Source organism: Dendropsophus ebraccatus, chromosome 12 (genome assembly GCF_027789765.1).
Source record: "Dendropsophus ebraccatus isolate aDenEbr1 chromosome 12, aDenEbr1.pat, whole genome shotgun sequence".
NCBI lineage: Eukaryota > Metazoa > Chordata > Amphibia > Anura > Hylidae > Dendropsophus > Dendropsophus ebraccatus.
The window spans coordinates 79,202,216-79,207,999 of NC_091465.1; the positions used below are offsets into that span (position 1 = coordinate 79,202,216).

At 39.6% G+C, this 5,784-nt stretch overlaps 1 long non-coding RNA gene across 1 annotated transcript; it reads right to left on the reverse strand.

Moving 5' to 3' along the window:
- Window positions 1–1,289: 1,289 nt before the first annotated feature.
- On the reverse strand, window positions 1,290–3,625 carry LOC138769967 (uncharacterized). Its single transcript, XR_011359359.1, has 3 exons — window positions 3,592–3,625; window positions 2,374–2,451; window positions 1,290–1,701 (listed from the first exon to the last, which is right to left on the reverse strand). It is a non-coding gene; the product is annotated as an uncharacterized lncRNA (long non-coding RNA).
- Window positions 3,626–5,784: the final 2,159 nt, after the last annotated feature.

A 5,784-nucleotide genomic window follows, 5' to 3' on the forward strand; every position in this document is an offset into this window, starting at 1 on the left:
GAAGAAACATGCGGCTGCTGCATATCTTTCTCCTCCTGTATCTCCTGATCTCTGCGGTAGGACTCTGGAGAAGTCAGACCCAGTGACAGGAATATATATATATATATATATATATATATATATATATATATATATATATACAGAGCAGATGCTGTACACAGGGGAACTAGCAGCACCAGCATTATATATATATTAGAGATGAGCGAACCGGGTTCGAGTCGATCCGAACCCGAACGTTCGGTATTTGATTAGCTGGGACTGCTGAACTTGGATAAAGCTCTAAGGTTGTCTGGAAAACATGGAAACAGCCAATGACTATATCCATGATTTCCACATAGCCTTAGGGCTTTATCCAACTTCAGCAGCCCCCGCTAATCAAATGCCGAAAGTTCGGGTTCGGATCGTCTCGAGGTTTGCTCATCTCTAATATATATATATATATATATATATATATATACATATATATATACACACACACGGACACACACACACAGAGCAGGAGCAGTATACAGAACTAGCAGCCCCAGCATGTGTGTATATATATATATATATATATATATATAATGGGAATTGTAGTTTTGTAACAGCTGGAGGGCCTGAGTTTGACACTCCTGATTTACAGGGCCAGGTAAGGGCTTGTTTTTTTTCCAGTAAGAGGTGTACTTTGCAATGGCGTCTTTCAATCTACCAAAAGTGAATGACGTATTGTTTTTTTTGTTTGTTTGTTTTTTCTTAATTGGGCAGTCGTGGCTTTTTGTTCACACCATATTAATTTTAATAATTCAGACAATCGCGCACGTTACAACATAATATGTTAAAGTGTCCCTGTCGTAATAACTTTCAAAATCTAAATCAGCAGATGTGATAAATCAAGTTTACAATATACATTCATTTTTTTTTTTGTTCTCATGCTGTAAAACAAAGCTGAACTTACCAGAAATCCAGGTCCAGTCTCCTGAAGGCAGATTTTCTGATTGAAAAAAACAGACTAAACCCAGGAATTCCGGCCAGTACAGAGAATCACGGCTCAATGTGTCCATCAATCACATGACTGCCTTCTCTCTGTGAGCATTCAGAGGACCTGGGATACAAAGGACTTCCTGTTTTCTGACTATTTGCTGTTTTTTGAGAAAAAAATGAATCAGAAAACAGGAAGTTCTGTGTTTTCCATGATAACTAAAAAAAAAAATAATGAATGTAAATTGCAAACTTGCTTCATATCACATCTACTGTTGATTTAGATTTTGAAAGTTATAACGACAGTGAGCCTTTAAGTTATCGGACCTCAGATCTACAAAGTTTTATAACTTTATTAAAGAAATGCAAAAAAAAAAAAAAAAAGATTGAAGATAGTGATGTAAACAGTTAATGCAGTAATGAGTTAAAACACTATCAAATGCACATCAGGTCCTAACCTCTACCTATAACAGTGAATGTCCTCAGTCCTCGGGGGAGGGCAGTTTTGTACCACCTGACCAGTTTCCGAGCTCTGGTGTGATATAACTCCTAATAAAGCTGGGGTTTATGCTGTCAGCTGAATATCTTGGGTGTTAACAATGACTCCGGGCTCCCTCTATGGGGAGAACCCATCTGTATTTCTTCTCTTTCTTTATTATTTTGAGGTACAGTAACGGATCGGACAGTTTTCGGATTGTTCTCATATTACATTCTCATACTGGTGGCATGTGTGGAGCTCACAGGCTGTAAAGTAACAGAAGGTACAGTTATATATAGATGATTAAAAAAGCTTATTGCCCCCAGAGATAAAAACAGCACTCTTGCAGGTATGAGACCTTATAAAGGGGAACTATCAGCAGGTTAGACCTGCTAATATGTCCCTTTTGCACAAGAGGCAAAGAGGATGAAGGTAAGTCTTTTACCTTCATCCTCGGCACCATCCCTGTGCTGTTAGTTGTTTAATCCTCTGTTCAGAGCACTGTTAGGAGCACTGCCTCACCCCAGCCAGCCCACCCCTTCTAATGATAATTAATGGAGCAGGCGGGCCAGATCGGCACAGTGGGGGCGGGGAAGTGCTCCTAACGGTGCTCCGGACCAGGGATTAAACTACTAAAGCATGGGAACAGTGCCAAGAATGAAAGGAAAAGACATACCTTCATCCTCTGAGCCTCCTGCGCAATAGGGGGCTATCAGATGGTTCGATTTGGCTAAGCTGCTGATAGTTTTTTCAGATATTTTATCCATCCTGATGAAGAAGCCAGAGTTGTCTCAAAAGTTTATTTGTCGAGTGTTCCTATAAACGCTTTTACAGCTAATAATCAGCCCATGTGAAAGCCCTGCTATCCCAGTAGGAAGAAAGCATCCGGCCTGTTGGCCATCCCCCCCCCCATCTGCATGTATTGTTTTCTCAGGTACCTTCAGTTCAAATTCATACACATTTTCAATGTCACTTTTCAGCAGGTCGGTATATACGGCATCTGGTAATGTCTTAGCCTAAGAAAAGAAAAAATAATAAAACACATTGATTCGTGATAAGTAATGGATTGTGGCGTACTGACCGCTGTAAACCGCGCTGGGAGCTAGATCAAAGGAGCCAGGTCAGCTGACCACAATGACATATTCTGTGTCTATAAGCGGCTGATATGTTCATCCAGTTCTGGAGCCATCACAGCATAAAACAAGCACTTACTATTGTATTTGTATTTTTATAAATAAAGCTTTACCCTTAGGCTATGTTCACACAATGTACTATTTTTGAAAACAACGGCCGTTTCTTTTTATACTGCAAAGATATGCATGGACGTCAATGGAATTACGGCTTTTGTTTTCACACAACGTATTGAATCACGGCCGTTTTTCCCTTGACCTTCGTGCACAACATTGCAGTATGAAAAGAATGGCGATTGTTTTAATGGAAAACAACGGCCGTTCTGTTTAGAAATTGTGTGAACATAGCCTAAGGATGGGTTCACACACAACGGATCCACAGCGGATTTCACAGTGTGGGTTTGCAGCAAAATGCGCTGCGGATACTTAACTGTCATTTTCAATGAGATTCCATACTTACAACAGGATTGTAATCCTGCTGCGAGTATGTAAAAATCAGCCCCCATAACCCCCTGTGGCCCGGTGCATACATTACCCGCTGTCTTCGGGGGCTTCCGGAGTCTGGGTGTCCCGCTCAGCCAATTAGTGTGCTGCGGCGGGGCAGTGCATTGATTGCCTAAGCGACAGGAGACGCGGGAAACCCCCAAAGCAAGCCGGAGCGCGGACCGGGTAATATATGTACCGGGCCGCGGGGGGTTAAGGGGTTGACTTTTACATACTTGAAATGTAAGTATGAAATCTAATTGAAAATGACAGTGAAGGATCCGCAGCGGATTTTGCTGTGAACTTGCAGCGTGAAATCCACTGCGGATCAGATGAAGCGTGCATGCGCGTGAAATGGCCATCATATCGATGTCTATACTGTGAAATGGTCTGGCGTCTGCTAAAGAGTGATATGCATCACTGAAAATTTGACTGCATTTTGAAATAAAGCACATTGCAACTGATCGGTGAGTGCCCTCACCTTTCTCTTCTACTTGTTGTTTAGAATGTTTTATAGATACTATAGCATCCACAGTCACTTACCTTATCGGTTGTACATTTCTGGCTTCTTTTTCTAAAAGAATATATAAAACACAATTGTCACTGATGTTGAATTCTATAAATAGCATCAATTTATCCAACATTGGACAGCAAAATAATTCTATGGCCCCGCCGCCGCAGGGCACTGATTGACTGAGCACCGAGAGACGCTGGGAGCCCCCGCAGCAAGCCGGAGCAGGTAATGTATGCTCCCGGGCCGCAGGGGGGGTAAATGGCGCTGAGTTTAACATACTCACAGCGGGATGGCAATACATACCTATATAGTATCTTAACTTCTGTTTCATTTGAATTGAAAAACCAAAGATACAATGAAGGATATACATCACCTCCAATTACAGCAGCAGTGGAGGACAAGCAGCACAAGCAGCAGGAGGCAGATCCCTCCAATCACTGCTGGAAGGATAATGTAATATAATGTAATACTGAAGTCTTCATCTGTAAGAAAGTACAACATATACATAATGGATGAAACTATGATCTGTATAGGAAAGAAAAATAACTGGTATCTCTGTATACATACACAGTACAGGTATCTGTATACATACACAGTACAGGTATCTGTATACATACATAGTACAGGTATCTGTATACATACACAGTACAGGTATCTCTGTATACATACACAGTACAGGTATCTGTATACATACATAGTACAGGTATCTGTATACATACATAGTACAGGTATCTGTATACATACATAGTACAGGTATCTGTATACATACATAGTACAGGAATCTGTATACATACATAGTACAGGTATCTGTATACATACACAGTACAGGTATCTGTATACATACATAGTACAGGTATCTCTGTATACATACATAGTACAGGTATCTCTGTATACATACACAGTACAGGTATCTGTATACATACACAGTACAGGTATCTGTATACATACATAGTACAGGTATCTGTATACATACATAGTACAGGAATCTGTATACATACATAGTACAGGTATCTCTGTATACAAAGTACAGGTATCTCTGTATACATAGTACAGGTATCTCTGTATACATACACAGTGCAGGTATCTGTATACATACATAGTACAGGTTTCTGTATACATACACAGTACAGGTATCTGTATACATACATAGTACAGGTTTCTGTATACATACACAGTACAGGAATCTGTATACATACATAGTACAGGAATCTGTATACATACATAGTACAGGTATCTCTGCATACATACACAGTACAGGTATCTGTATACATACATAGTACAGGTATCAGTATACATACATAGTACAGGTGTATCTGTATACATACATAGTACAGGTATCTCTGTATACATACACAGTACAGGTATCTGTATACATACATAGTACAGGTATCTGTATACATACATAGTACAGGTATCTCTGTATACAAAGTACAGGTGTCTCTGTATAAATAGTACAGGTATCTCTGTATACATAGTACAGGTATCTGTATACATACACAGTGCAGGTATCTGTATACATACATAGTACAGGTTTCTGTATACATACACAGTACAGGTATCTGTATACATACATAGTACAGGTATCTGTATACATACACAGTACAGGTATCTGTATACATACATAGTACAGGAATCTGTATACATACATAGTACAGGTATCTCTGCATACATACACAGTACAGGTATCTGTATACATACATAGTACAGGTATCAGTATACATACACTACCGTTCAAAAGTTTGGGGTCACATTGAAATGTCCTTATTTTTTAAAGAAAAACACTGTACTTTTCAATGAAGATAACTTTAAACTAGTCCTAACTTTAAACAAATACACTCTATACATTGCTAATGTGGTAAATGACTATTCTAGCTGCAAATGTCTGGTTTTTGGTGCAATATCTACATAGGTGTATAGAGGCCCATTTCCAGCAACTATCACTCCAGTGTTCTAATGGTACAATGTGTTTGCTCATTGGCTCAGAAGGCTAATTGATGATTAGAAAACCCTTGTGCAATCATGTTCACACATCTGAAAACAGTCTAGCTTGTTACAGAAGCTACAAAACTGACCTTCCTTTGAGCAGATTGTGTTTCTGGAGCATCACATTTGTGGGGTCAATTAAACGCTCAAAATGGCCAGAAAAAGAGAACTTTCATCTGAAACTCGACACTATATTCTTGTTCTTAGAAATGAAGGCTATTCCGTGTGTACTACTTCCT